Source organism: Bombina bombina, chromosome 11, assembly GCF_027579735.1.
Source record: "Bombina bombina isolate aBomBom1 chromosome 11, aBomBom1.pri, whole genome shotgun sequence".
NCBI lineage: Eukaryota > Metazoa > Chordata > Amphibia > Anura > Bombinatoridae > Bombina > Bombina bombina.
Window position 1 is genome coordinate 89,681,617 of NC_069509.1, and position 16,101 is coordinate 89,697,717.

The 16,101-nt window shown below is 35.3% G+C and overlaps 1 protein-coding gene across 1 annotated transcript in view; it reads left to right on the plus strand.

The window, feature by feature from the left end:
* The first annotated feature begins 5,643 nt into the window (after positions 1 to 5,643).
* Positions 5,644 to 16,101, plus strand: part of JMJD8 (jumonji domain containing 8) — a 130,392-nt gene continuing 119,934 nt past the window's right edge. The window contains exon 1 of the mRNA XM_053694997.1: positions 5,644 to 5,752. The gene's annotated coding sequence lies outside the window, so the exon portion shown is untranslated. The remainder of the gene's footprint in view (positions 5,753 to 16,101) is intronic.

Sequence of the window (16,101 nt, forward strand, 5' to 3'; positions counted from 1 at the left end):
ATTTGAATCCACATTATAGATGTATAAGGTTATATATACTATTGCTATAATTGCAATAGTGCGACCGGAATTGATCTAAATGAGGACACGCACAGCTCAAACATATCACAGTCGTAATCTTTGCCTAATCAGTTTTTTTAACACATGTGTATGAGTGTACATATGTATATCAAATAGGCTTCGGGCTTGGTGTTTGATAATGGATTGAACACAATCACTGGTAATCACACAACATCAGCCTAGGATATTCAGCCTGTTAAGTATTGTACACAGCATTAATATGGATACTGGCACGCTGAAGATGGTTATTTATAAGTAGTCCCATATGATTATACATAGCATATATTAGAAATGATAGAATACCTCAATATAACCACAAAATAATTCCGATTATCCTAGCTTTGTGAAGGTATAATCTAGATTTTATTAAAGAGACAGAGACGAGTATTTTGCTTATATCTTTTCTCTTTACTGAGGGCAGCATTTTAAAGTACATTAAATTCAAACAAACAGAGAATACAGTACAGAACAGAACTTATTAACCAATGAGAACAGAGTTTGACATGAAGTGGACAAAGTTGACCAATGAGCATAGTCCAACACATCATAACATAGCCAGTAACTGTCCAATCTTCCTCTTTGAACTTTGTTGCGAAAACCAAACAGAATATTGTCCAAAAGGTAAAACATGAATCCTAAGAACATGAAGATGAGGAGGAACAGGAACATTGAAGAGTAGTTTTGCTTGAAGAAATTCCTGAAGCCTTGAATAAAGGAAAACTTGCTTGAAGAAGTTAATTGTAGAAGCTGTATGTAATGCTCAGACGGTTCCTTGAAAACCTGAAGTGGGATTTTGCACTAGAAATAAATTATAGTAAAAACAATGTTAATAATAATTATAATAGAAACTTTAATATATATAGGGAGGGTAAAAAACATTATGTAAATACAATAATAATAAAATATGGGAGGGAAAATACTCGTCTCTGTCTCTTTAATAAAATCTAGATTATACCTTCACAAAGCTAGGATAATCGGAATTTTATTACAAGGACAGAGACTCATATTTTGCTAGTTTAAAGCAAAGAACTTATGAAACCAAATTAAAAGGAATAGAATGAATAGGTTTAAAATAAAATTGTCTAAAAACTGAATCTGATGACCAGTCGTCAGCGTTAAGGATATCTTGAAGGGAAGCAGATTTGGAAAACGCCTTTGAGGCAGAAGCTCCTCTTATTGAATGAGAAGAGAAAAAACTATCAACACCAGCTTGATTCATTACTCCTTTAACCCATCTGCTGATAGTAGGGGAGGAAACTGGTAAATGAGGAGGAGCATAGGAAATAAGAAGTTGGTTGTGAGATGAAGACCTAAGCAAGGAAGTTCTCTGTTCGTATTCTTTAAGACAGAGAACTACGCAAAGCTTAGGATGTTCATAAAAATAAGGATAAAAAATGGATGAAGATAAAGTTTTTGTTCTTCGGGAAATAGAAAAAATGACTCCCTGAGGAGAAAAAGATTTTGAATTGAAATCAATAGCTTTAACGTCAGAGACCCTTTTACAAGATAAAAGACAAAGTAAAGTTGTTAATTTGACTGTAAGTTGTTTGAGGGATAAACTTTCATTATTAGGCCAAGAATTAAAGAGAGAAATAACTAAATCTACATCCCAAAAGGATGAATATTTAGAAGAAGGAGGGCGTTTAAGACGAATTGATTTTAGAAGTCTACAAATAGTAGGATGTTGACCTATAGGAATATTATTAATTAGTTCATGACCCGCAGATATAGCAGATCAAGCTACATTTATTGATCTGTAAGCTAAACCAGATTGAAATAATGAAGATAAAAAATTAATTACTTGATTTAAAGGAGCTGAAATGGGATCCATGTGTCTTGAATTGCACCAGCTAGACCATTTAAGCCAGGAGGATAAATAACATTTTTTGGTTCCAGGGGCCCAGGAATCCTGAAGGAGGAGTCTAGCTTCTTCCGATAATCCGACGCCAGACCAGGAGCCCCTGAAATCATCCAGGCGATTAGATGAAGTTTGTCCTGAAGGACTAGAGGATGAAATTGGTCTGAAGGATCTGTTAGAAGATCTGATCTGGATGGAAGTAGAATTGGATGAAGGAATGATAATTCTAGTAGGAGAGGATACCAGACTTGGGATTGCCAGAATGGAGTTATTATCAATAGAGAGATCTGTTGACGCTTGACAAAAAGTAGAGTCCTGAGAATCATGGAAAAGGGTGGAAAAGCATAAGCTCCTGTGATCGGCCATTGTTGTAGAAAGGCATCGATTGCTAGAGCTTGAGGATCTGGTCTCCAGCTGAAATAAGGAGATATCTGATGATTCAGGCGAGAAGCAAAGAGGTCTATTGAGAAGGGACCCCTTAGGGATTGAATTTCTTGAAAAAGTAAGGAATTCAATTTCCAATCGCTGGAGTCTGTAAGATATCTCGATCCCCAATCTGCCATTTGATTGTTCAGACCCGGAATATATTCTGCTTGAATGGATATATTCTGGGATAGACAATCGTGTATAAAAAATTTCGTTAAATCTGATAAGTTTTTTGAGGCAGTACCCCCTAATCGGTTAATGTAACGGACAGCCGAAATGTTGTCCATTCGAAGAAGAATAGTTACAGGAGTTTTGTGTTTGACAAAACTTTGAACCGCAAAGGCTCCAGCAAGAAGCTCTAAGCAATTGATGTGGAGATTTTGTTCTGCAGGAGACCATTTTCCTCCTGTAATAAGGGGACCACATCTTGCACCCCAACCAGATTTGTTCGCGTCTGATTCTATAATTAAATCTGGGGAATTCCCGAAAATTGTTTTCCCGTTCCAGGCTTCTATATTCAGGAGCCACCAATTCAATTCTTCTGAAGCCTCCTGAGATAGAGATATTTTGTCTTGGTAAGAGAATCCCTGTCAGAGATAATAGATTTTTAATCTTTGGAGAGCTCTGTAATGGAGTGGAGCTGGGAAAATTGCTTGAATGGAAGAGGAAAGGAGACCTATTATCCTGGCTAAAAGACGAATAGGAAATAAATCCTTCTTCAAAAGATAGTGAATCTCTTTCTTGATTCTTTTGACCTTCTCCAACGGGAGACTGAGAGATGCTGATATGGTGTCCACATTGAATCCGAGAAAGATTAGGTTCTGGGAAGGCACTAGAATAGATTTTTTGAAGTTGATAATGAACCCCAGGTTTTGTAGGAAGTTTATCGTCAAGGATAATTGATTTTTCAAAACAAGGGGAGAATGGTGGATAAGAAGGATATCGTCCAAGTATATTATTAGACGAATTCCTCTTTTTCTCAACCAGGCTGTGACTGGTTTGAGAATTTTTGTAAAAGCCCAAGGTGCAGAAGAAAGGCCAAAAGGCAGACAAGAAAACTGCCATAATCTGTTTCTCCATAGGAACCTCAGATATTTCCTGAAATCTAGGTGTATTGGAACTGATAGGTAAGCATCTTTTAGGTCTAGTCTTACAAGCCAGTCTTTGTTGTAAAGACAGTCCCTTAAAAGATGAATACCTTCCATCTTGAAGTGATTGAAAACAAGGAATTGATTTAGATCTCTTAAATTTATGACAGGACGAAGGGAACCTTCTTTCTTTTTTACAAAAAACATGTTGCTGATGAAAGAATCTATTGTGGAAGGTGCAGGTTCTATTGCATTCTTCTCCAATAGATCTGAGATTTCTATGTCTAGAAGGGATTGATCTTCTATAGAAAATTTTATGGGGAGAGGATGAGATTTTTGGAAGGGAATTTTGATAAAATCTAATGGAAGGCCGGATATAGCCTGAATGACCCAAGGGTCTGATGTAATTTTTTGCCATTCTTTTATAAAATACATAAGTCTGCCACCTATCTTTGGGGAGGAAGAATTTGTGGAAATTAAGGTGGGAAAACTTACCTTGGAAGGGTCTCCTTGTACTTCTGATGTTTCTGGATACTCTATTAAAGTATGATCTACTTCTTGATGGAAAGAAGTTAGCATGAGCTGAGGATGAGGGTGCAGAATTCTGGAAGTGGAACCTTGAAATGTTTGAGTAGCGGCTGGAAAAGCGGTCCCTGCCTTTTCCAGCCCTGGAGAAAACCTTAAAAGGTTGAGGTTGATAAAATATTTTCTTGGTGTTTGTTTTAATTTTATTAAGGCTGTTGAAGGTATTTACATATGAACTGAGCTGTTGTAAACCAGCGTCGCCAAATAAAAGGCCATCAGCCTTAGGGCCCATTTCAGTCGGGGCAAAATCCGCAATTTTAGGGTCAAGACATCTGAAGATAAGCCTTCTTCTTTGGGTAGATAGGGAAGTATTGGCATCCCCTAACAGGTAGACCAATCTTTGTATCCACTCTCTAGATACATATGGGTCAAGCATAGAGTCTGAGGCTATAGCTTCTTCCGATAGTTCGAAAAGTTTAGTCACAGGGCCTAATGTATCAAGTAATTTATCCTGACAGGATTTTAAAAATCTGTCAGGGCCTCTCCTTAAATTGGCGTTTTTATTACCCAAGAATTTTAGTAAATTTTCATCAATGTTGGGGGTTAAATGAGTATTATGAGGGAGTTCAGGGCGTGGGCACTCTGCTTTTAAAATACTTTTAGCTTTAGAGGTAAGGGGTTTGCGAATATAGTGATCTAAAAATTTTGAAACCCTTTTAGATGGTTTCCATTGGGCTGACCTAGGGTGTTCTAAATCATTAGGGTCAGTATAGGGGTCACCAAAGTTATCATAGAGTTTAACTTTCTTAGACTTAGACATAAATTTAGGTTTCTTAGATTTAATAACTTCTTCCTCAGAAGAAGAATTGTCAATTAGATTATCCATAGATTCATTAGAACCTTCTTCATATTCTGGATAATATCTCTCTATTTGCATGTCTGAAGCATCCATGTTGTCAGATGAATCAGAAGCAATTAAAAAATTTCTTTTCCTAGAAAGTCTCTTTTTAATCTTTATATTTGCATCACTTTCTGAGTCTGATGATTCAATATTGCGCTGCAAGGCAGGCTGGGAAATGTCAGAGCTGTGCTGATGTGAATAAACTCTTTTATGAGAGGTATAAGATTTGTCATATGGTTTAGACTTTACATTTTTTAGTAAATGCTTCTTTTTAGATGAAGCTTTTCTTGTCATATTTTCTTTCATTTCATTGACTGAGTTTATTGCAGATTGTAAATGCAGTATCTGCTGTTTAAAAGGCTCTAAAGAGCTGTCAATTATCTCCTTGACAGACTTCTCAGAAAACTGAGACTTTTCATCATCAGACATATTTATATAATTGTAAATTACTGTTATCAGAAAGCTTATTGTAGATGTGGTAATAAATAATTCACAAGTTAAAATTCAAAAAACTGAGAATATTTAACAGATTTAAATATATAACAATACTTTAGTCTAAAGTACAAGCACTTAGTTAATAGCTAATTCCACTATTGCAGAGTAAATTATTGTGAGCACAAATAGATACAACAAATACAATTGTTGCAAATCAGTAAAATGAGCTCACTCCGGTCACTGACTGAGGCAGAATGAGGGTGGGAAGGAGGAAAGACCTGACTGACAGGAAAAAGGGCGGGCAAGATGATGTCACGCAAAATGGAGGCGTGACTGAGAGGAAAAAGACAGTCAAGATGGCAGCTGCACCCGGAGAGTGCAGCAGCAAAGGGGAAATGAGTTATGCAGAAACTAGTTAGTAAAAAGACTCACAAAAGCCATAAATGGAAAACGGAACAGGTAAGAATAATGCTGGCATGCAAGGGATAAAAGTAAAAGCAGAAAATACAAGCAAAAACGAGCTACAAATAAAGTGAGGAAAATAAAGGGAATAGAGTCACATAAAAACTGACAAAAGGGAAAACTGGAAGGGTTAGAAAAGGCAAAGAAAACATAGTGATAAGAAAAAATAAGGAATAAGAAAAATAGTTAAGGAGAAAAAATGTTTTGAATACACAAAATGATGAAGGATAAAATAAAATTACACAAAGAAGGTAGGTGAGTAATATATATAGGATATAAAATATATATATAGAATAAGATATAAAAGAATAAACAATGAAAACAACAAAAACAAAAACATATTTAGTTTTATTTTGGATATAATAAAACACAATATACTTATCTCTTGAGCAGCAAAGAGAAAAGAGGAAGATTGGACAGTTACTGGCTATGTTATGATGTGTTGGACTATGCTCATTGGTCAACTTTGTCCACTTCATGTCAAACTCTGTTCTCATTGGTTAATAAGTTCTGTTTTGTACTGTATTCTCTGTTTGTTTGAATTTAATGTACTTTAAAATGCTGCCCTCAGTAAAGAGAAAAGATATAAGCAAAATATGAGTCTCTGTCCTTGTAATAAAATTCTGTTGCTCCCAATACACAATCCTTTGACCTGTTGAACAAGAAACCTGTCATCAATCATTTTCACCACAACAGATATGATCAGGGGATTTGGACAATATACCCCAGTTCACTGTACAGTATAAAATTAAAGGCACTATATAATAATAATTTCACATACAAATGTCAGGATCATGATGAAATAATTGCAGTTTCACATTCCCATTTTTTTATAGTTTATTTTAATAAAAGTGGTTAAAAGATATCCAGCCTTTAATATATCTGGCCATAGAGTGTTACAATTGCATCCTTCTTTTTGGAGCTTTATCCAAAAATTCTTTCTATTTTGTTATAAATTATTGCTGAGTGTTTTTTTAAATATATTTTGTGTAACTGTAAAACTGTAAAAATGGCAAAAATGTAAAGGTCACATGATATAAAATGCAAATGATACAGTTACCGACACTCAAAAAAAACCTAACGCTCACATTTCTACCGACACCTCAGACCCAGTAGTAAACATATAACGACAAAAAAAAGATCCACGAATCAAAAAAAAAAATATTACACAAACTACACTTACAGTCATACAAACACTACACTATGTTTATTTTTCATATTTAATAATTTTTCATCAAAATACAAAGGATTAAAGTTGCGAGATCTCGGGTGTTAGAAAAAAAACAACACAAATCCATTTTCCCATTGACTTACATTGACACACGGGAAAAGACCCTCATATACCTACATCTAACTAATAACATTATCACAAACATACACTCATCGATGCATACAAACAATATACACCACATGACATACACAAAATATTTATTTATTACAAAAAGAACACGATTTAGTTACTTTTTCACAAAAGCTCATGACGTCATTCACTTTACGAGGAAAACCAGTCTTAGAAAAAAAACAAGAACAAATTTTAGAGCCTCCATTGACTTCTATTGGGAAGACGTGCTCGTGCACGCGAAACCCTCATTTCCCTAACGCACGCAAATAGCGTAGACAGAAAAACTCCAAATACCAGCGCTAGAAAAGACATGATTTCATGCGTTAGACCCAGCTATGATAAATAGATCAAGAAATGACTATTTCCCTATGGTGGATTTATGGATTTTACTGTTTGAATATTCACAACACCATTAAATTCTTTCAGACTTTTATATTACATCAACTACAAATCAACATCACTAGTAACAACATTTTTGTTTTAAAAATATTACATTTAAACGGACACAAAAATAATGTCAACTTTTCAGGATTCACAAACACTACACAATGGGAAACAATTCTCATTTACCTTTATTATTGCATTTCAGTTATTCAACTCATATGCTTGCAGCAACAGCATACCTACATAGGCTTAACACATGATCACTCATGGATGCACATACATTACTTTTAACATTCACTCATACATGTGCATTCAAATGATGGGGGAAAAACACATTACATTCTCTAGAGGAATCACAAAACACAACATATGGATTTTACCGTACTTTTAACATCATGATTCCATCACCAGAAACCATTAGGAATTATGCACAACAAGAACATCAGTACACCAGATTACAGATGTCACTTTATGGGAAGGAACAACAATGCCAGACCGCTATATAGAAGTCAGCATATGTGGGACACAATCACAATATATACGTACATGTACATAACACGCATCACCCATCACGCAACCACAAAGCACACATTTAGATTTTATTCAGCACACAATAACAATGTAGCACAATACAACAACACAATGAGGATTTCAGAACTACATAGGCAGGTTAATAATATCATGACGTCATTAGAAGATTCAACCATACACATCACAGATTCACGACTGTACCGCCCCTTTCGGAACTTTAACACTCAATACTACAATACAACATATACGTAAACAACAGTTTGGAACAGCATTATTAAGGCGATTTCAATGGGAAAATTAATAAATATTGTCAGATCGCAAATCACTTATATATATAATACTACAGATGACAGCCGGAAGTTCTTCAGTATTAGTGCCATTTGAATGGGACGCATACAATATTGACATCTCGGCAATCACTTATATATACAATACTACAGATGACAGCCGGAAGTTATTCAGTATTAGTGCGATTTGAAAGGGACGCATACAATATTGACATCTCGGCAATCACTTATATATACAATACTACAGATGACAGCTGGAAGTTATTCAGTATTAGTGCGATTTGAAAGGGACGCATACAATATTGACATCTCGGCAATCACTTATATATACAATACTACAGATGACAGCCGGAAGTTATTCAGTATTAGTGCGATTTGAAAGGGACGCATACAATATTGAAATCTCGGCAATCACTTATATATACAATACTACAGATGGCAGACGGGAATTTCGTAATTATTATTGCGATTTTAAAGGGACGCGTACAATATTCACATCTCGGCAATCACTTATATATACAATACTACAGATGGCAGACGGCAAGTTCGGAATTATTATTGCGATTTTAAAGGGACGCATACAATATTGACAGCTCGGCAATCACTTATATATACAATACTACAGATGGCAGCTGTTACTTTATCGTTTACAAACAATATTGCAGCAACATTGATCGATCACATTCGATGCACATTATACACAACTATGCACTTTCATTCATGTTAGCCTGGACGTGTGCTTGTTACTATAAGATCACGTTTAAGAAATATTGATTACGCATATGAACAAACATTACAAACATGCACTGTATGTGTGATCTTTGACACTTTCACATTGAGAATCATTGTTTGAAAATAACATTTCAGCAAACAACAAATAAACGCCCACTGTGAAAGCATTCGCGCCGCTCACATACAAACAGGTGAATACAATCAGCAATCATTACAAACTCACTACCATTGGACTAATTGTACTATAAATCCCCCAAACAACATGGCCAATGCATCACTTGTGATCCACATCAGATCAAGTGCTTACCTTGTTACGCTGTTTTGAAAGATGGATGACGATGACATGGTAGACGCTGCTGGTGCTGCTATTGGCGAACTAGCTGTTGGTCGAATCAGGCAGCCTCGGCGGCTCAGACTGAGACGAAGGGGTCATCTGGTTCGAGGTCCTTGTGTCTACAGGGTGAGACCCACCTTGGAAAACATGAGCGACTTTGAGGTTTTTGATAAGTATCGGCTCGATCGCGAACAGCTCATTGGCCTTTACGATCTTCTTAAACCTCATTTGGAGCCACATATAAGAATAAGGACTGCTGTTCCCGCCATGAGTAGGATGCTAAGCTGTCTATACGTCCTGGCCTCCGGGAGTTTTCAATCCGGAGAACTGTACATGCATGGCCTGGCTCAAGGTACATTCTCTGGGGTGTTTGATAACTTTCTGGACGCCATGGTACGTATCAGTAAGCAATACATAGGATTCCCACAGAATGATGGTGATTGGAGGCGCCTGAAGCGGGAATTCTTTGATATTGCTCAAATGCCCAATGTCTTGGGAGCCATAGATTGTACCCACATTGCGCTGCGTGCTTCAATTGATGACTCGCCCTTCAGAAATCGCAAACATTTTCATAGCCTCAACGTGCAGTATGTTTGTGACGCACAGATGAGGATTATGCATGTGTGTGCGAATTTTGGAGGAGCTTGTCATGATGCCCGCATCCTCTCTCTGTCGTCCCTGTGGAGACAGTTTGAGGAAAGACAAATGCCCCCTGGTTATCTGGTTGGTGAGTATTTGTGCACAACATGGTTAATTATTTTGACAATTGCCACTGTAGTTTTAAAATGTTAGCGTAATGTTCAGCTATAGGATGCAATTTAACCATATATTTTCCCCCCGCTAATGTCTACTTTTAGTTCAATGCAGATATGTATCATGTCTTACCTTAAATGCTCAGATAGAGAATGTAATGTAACCATGTAGTTAGCATTTTACACAAGGCTTGATTTAGGAGAAATACGCATATGTAGCATGTCTTAGCTGAAATGTGAAGATATTAGCTAATGCAATTTAACCATGTCATTGTCTCTTTCCGCAAATGTCTTTTAGTTCAATGCAGATATGTAGCATGTCTTACCTTAAATGCTCAGATAGAGAATGTAATGTAACCATGTAGTTAGCATTTTACACAAGGCTTGATTTAGGAGAAATACGCATATGTAGCATGTCTTAGATGAAATGTGAAGATATTAGCTAATGCAATTTAACCATGCCATTGTCTCTTTCCGCAAATGTCTTTTAGTTCAATGCAGATATGTAGCATGTCTTACCTTAAATGCTCAGATAGAGAATGTAATGTAACCATGTAGTTAGCATTTTACACAAGGCTTGATTTAGGAGAAATACGCATATGTAGCATGTCTTAGCTGAAATGGGAAGATAGAGAATAATATTGAACTAGATATTTTAAAGTTAAAATAAACATTTGTTAATGGATTATCGTGTACAAAACTTTTTATTGTACTACAAATACTATTTTGAGGATTCTGTTGGAATTATGTTCTGTTCATAATTTATAGGTGATTCTGGGTACATGAGCCGGCCTTGGCTCATTACCCCCTTGCGTAGCCCGACTGATGTGTCTGAGGAGCGCTACAATAGGGCTCATAAGAGAATCAGGGCGGTGGTTGAACGGATGTTCGGGCTCCTGAAGATGAGGTTCAGGTGCCTGGACAGGTCGGGAGGAGCCCTCCAGTACAACCCAAAGAAGGTGGCTAAGATCGTTGTAGCCTGTAGCGTCCTGCATAATATTCCACAGCGGGCTGGGATGCTGCAGGCCGTCCGGCCGGACAGAAACCTCCTCAGAGATGAGGAGGATGATCCTGTTCTAGAGGGGCCATTCCGGGACGAGGGGCTCAATGTCAGAGCAGACATCATCAACCGCAACTTTAGACGGTAAAGAATAGAAGTTAGACTGGAGTATTATCAATAGATGTGAACTGTAGGGAAATGACAAGTAGAGAATTGTGCAAACATGTTAGGATTGTTCAACAAATGCTAAAAATGTGTTTCATTTATTAATATAGGTGATGCTCTGGCCATTGGGTCCTGTAGCGAGTCTTTGCCACCTGGTTTTTAAAGAGGACATCAGCTGGTAAGTATAAATGTCTGGACTGTTGCTGGCATGAATTGTACACAAATACATCATATGGCATACATTTTCTAAACTAGTATTTAGTTTACACATTACTTAAAATGAAAATACTCATAAAGGGATCCTCTAGCATGACTATGGTTCAATGTCACACATTAGAGGTTTGTTCTGCTCAATATGACTCATCTTCACACTTGATAGAACATAACACAAGATGCTACACAGTAAGCTAGTGACAGAAATTTCTTATGAAATGGTAGGTGGGAGAGGGCTAGAGAAATGATTCACACACTTGTAGTAATTTTGAATAAACCTTTTATGCCATTAGGGAGCTGACTTAATCTAAAGACTGAAAGGGAAGAATTAGAAGCCTGACAGTGAAGATTGCCCAGACTGACAGTGGAAAAAGCCAAGATTGAAATTGAAGTATACCAATGGGATCATGTCTGGCATTATCTTTCAAATCTGCTGACCTTGAAAAGCATACAAAGACATGTTCACATGGTAAGTGCCAACTATTTAATAGAATAAGGCTGTTGAGGCATCCTATTGGAGACACTTAGATGATTTTCAAATTTTTAGATGGTATTTCACAGTCCTCTATTTTAGAAATGATGAATAAGACACCTATTGAAGATCAACTTTTTACCCCTGAATTGACTTTCAAAGACCATGCATTATCCAGGTTGGTGTATCAATGCATGCTAGTTAAGAATCACAGGAAGAATGTTGAATATTAGTAGCTTCCATACATTAGTCATATTTAGTTCTTAATTAGATATTTAGGGATCACAATCAGACACTTAGATGAATTTCTAATTTTTAGATGGGATTTCAGTCCTCTATTTTTGAAATGATGAATAAGACACCTATTGAAGATCAACTGTTTACCCCTGAATTGACTTTCAAAGACCATGCATTATCCAGGTTGGTGTACCAATGCATGCTAGTTAAGAATCACAGGAAGAATGTTGATTATTGGTAGCTTACATACATTAGTCATACATATTTCATCATTAGATATTTAGGGATCACAATCATTAAAAGGAATACATATTATAGTTGATATAGAGGTATTTGAATGGACATGAAATATGACATTTATGTTCAACATATATATTATTGAAATGTGATATACATTTTTATGTATAATTCGAAAATCAGATTTTTTTTTTAATTTTATTACACAATATTTTTTATTTTTTTTTAAATATAATTAATAAATATCTTTAAAAAATGTTGAACAAAGTTAGAGCATAGACACAAGATGATTGTAAATGTATTTTATGAATCTTTGACTACGTGTGTATTAACTTTTGTAAAAAAAATTTTTACATTTCAGATTGGCATCTGATGACTTCCAGGAATATTTTTTAATTTTTGGTTCAGAAACTATTAAATTTTAAAATGGTAATAATAAACATTTTAGTATAAAATACACTCTTTGGAACAGATTATAATAAATATCCATATAATCTGTCAATAAAAATCAATTTGACTCCCATGACTGGTAGTTGTCTATTTGACAAGCACATGCATAAGATCAAATAATGCATTAATTGTGGAAAATCCACTGATTCAGAGAATATTACATTAAACTATCTTTTTTAACATATATTGGGGAGTGAGATCCATCGATGCTTTTCTTTTGAAATTCTTAGATGTTAAAATAATTTCGGATATGTAGTCAATTTCACAAAAATTAATTTTTTTCACTTTTAAGAAGGGGAAGTGGTTCAATTACATTAAAGTGACAGTGTTGTTGAATGTAAAATTAATTTTATAAGATCTTGTATCTTCCTTAGGTATCTCAAAACATTATTTGCTAAATTATTTTAATTTTTACATTTATAAATGGTAGGTCATTTAACTTTATATTTTTCACAAGCTAGTTATTAGATGGCAGGTTAATCGATTTGATTTTCTAGTGGAGTCATTTAACTATAGTTAATAATATTATGTAGTTTTTAAAATCTTACCTCTTGGGTTAGACATCACATATCTATATATAATTTTCATTCCCCTTTAGTTTATTTTGACAATGTTAAATCAACATTACAAATGTTTTGGTCCTTAAAGGGACATTCACAAAGTATATTGTGTATTGATTTTTAAATAATTCATAAAAGAATTTAAACATATTTAGAAAGTACTATAGAATTACATTCAGTCTTTAAATATACTTTGTAAAAAAAAAAATCAATGCACATATCTTAGTCAATTACATAAGGTATCTATGTGCAACCAACAATCAGCATCAAAATAGCCTATGTAGATATGTATTTAATCCAAAAATATATATAATTACAATCTAATGATTGAATACCAAAACATATTAAGTTGTTCAAATATTATAATCTTATCCAAAATGCATACATAACATATAGCTTAATGTCCCTCTAAGCTGAAGACTCCGAAATACCTCCTTTACAATATATATTTCAGTCAGTGTGTAAAACAATCCAGAAGTTAATCTAAATTTTATATACTCATATGTTATACTAATTTATCAAAAGGAAGGTGCCTAGGTTTCTGATATTTCAAGCATTATTGTGAAATGTTTATTTAAAGGGACATGAACTAAAAATATACTTAAAGGGAGACAGTTAAAAAATTAATGATTTATACATTCTGAATGAGTATTCTATTTTAAGCAACTTTAAAAATTGTCTCATATTATGAATGCTCCTTGTGATGTTGCTATCATTACTTTAAAAATAAGGCATTGAATAGATAATTTATTAGCTTCAGTACTCTGGACTGAACTTGGTTTTTTTGTGGTGGATTAATTTATCCAACAATCATCAAGGACAACCCAGGTTTTTTGAAACAATTGTCCATAATCTCAAATATCATTATTGATTTGCAAAGAAAGATAACAAGATAATTGTTAACATTTGAGAATCGGATTAAATTATAACGTTGATTAACATTTCATGCTCAATCTGAATCACCAACGCTAAATTTGTTTGGACATACTTTGTATCTTGACATACTTTGCTTGAAAAGCATATCGAGATAGGCTCAGTAGATGAAGATTGGTGGATGCACATAGATGCCTTATGTGATTGTCTCAACCATGTGCATTTAAATTTCTTCTGTTGAGGATATCTAAATACTAAGATAAATTGATTTACATTTTAAAGTCTAAACAATCTTCTATCTCTACAGATCATTTGATACAATTGTTTGTTTGTAATGTCTATTTAAAAATAAAGACGCCATTGCACAATAACATATATGAGCACTTCAGACAAATACAAGCTCGAGGTTTATTTACTAATAACAAACAAACCTGTAGTTTAACATTTATAAACAGATTATCCAAGTTACTGACCTTATAACCTGAATTTGAACATTCAGAAATATTGCGTGGGAAACGCATCTTGAAACACCAGATTAGCATCTTTAAACATTAAAGTCTAATGTCACGCAATAGCACACAATCAATGTGCATTATGAAATACATTTAATAGAGCAATATCAATACTTCACAATAAGTCAATAAATGGATTTTATGAACAATAAAGACATACAATATTAAATGTGTATTTGTATTAAAGAAACAGACCGTTATTAAACCGAGAAATGTCTACAACATTAATAATGTGACAGTATTAGATGTTAAATAGAATTTAATCATTAATATTTAACGGATCACGGATATTAAATCTGCGTCACACATATCCGCATGACAGGCCCATGAGTTACAAATAAGTCTACATGAAAAATGAAGTTACAGCACCACCATGAGGTATGTGTAAGGAAGTTACTAAGATATGAAACATTAAGGAACGGCCAATCAGAGTTCATCACACAAACACAACTTGAGTCAGGATGGTCTCACAGACATTCTAACAATATTTCAAACTTTTATCCAATCAGATGTACAGATAACTTGTCCCATGGTGCATCTCATGTTTACTTCACCATATAAAAGTCCATTACACGTTGCCATCTTTGTCAGTTCTCTAATGCCTGCAGGCAGTTTATATTATTATTATAATATATTTATTGGACAACCCAGCAGGCATGTCAGCTCCCAGGTTCACCAAGGAGGAGAGCGCTGCACTGGTCCATGCCGTCAAGGACTTTTATCCCCAGCTGTTTGGGAACAAGAGGAGGTTGACAGATGCGCCTGTTAAGAAGGCCCTCTGGGAGTCTATCACCAATGCGGTTAGATTGGTGTGTGACGTCCAGAGGACCCAGGATCAGATCATGAGGAGATTCGGAGATATGAGGTTGCGGTTAACCAAAAAAGTCAACCTCATAAGGGACTGGGTACAAGCCCGTAAAAGAGGTGGCAAAAGAGAGGCCCCGCGGAAACTGTACCTACTCCCTTATGAGGTGACTTTATGCGAGCTCCTCAATCTCCGGGTCCCCAAAAGATTCAGATCCTCGCCATCCTCGGCCTCCTCTTCTTCCCTCCCAGCTGCGGGATCTGAAAGTCCTGACGCGGGGGCCAGGGCAGCTGCTTCTCCGTCCGGTGGCCTGGGAGGAGATGGAGAATCTGAACCAGGTAATTATCCAACTTCATATAATATCTTATTTTATTTTTTTTAATCAATAAATGTGTATATAGTCAGATACTAAACCTATACAGATCTCACAACATACACTACATATGATGTTTAGATATCT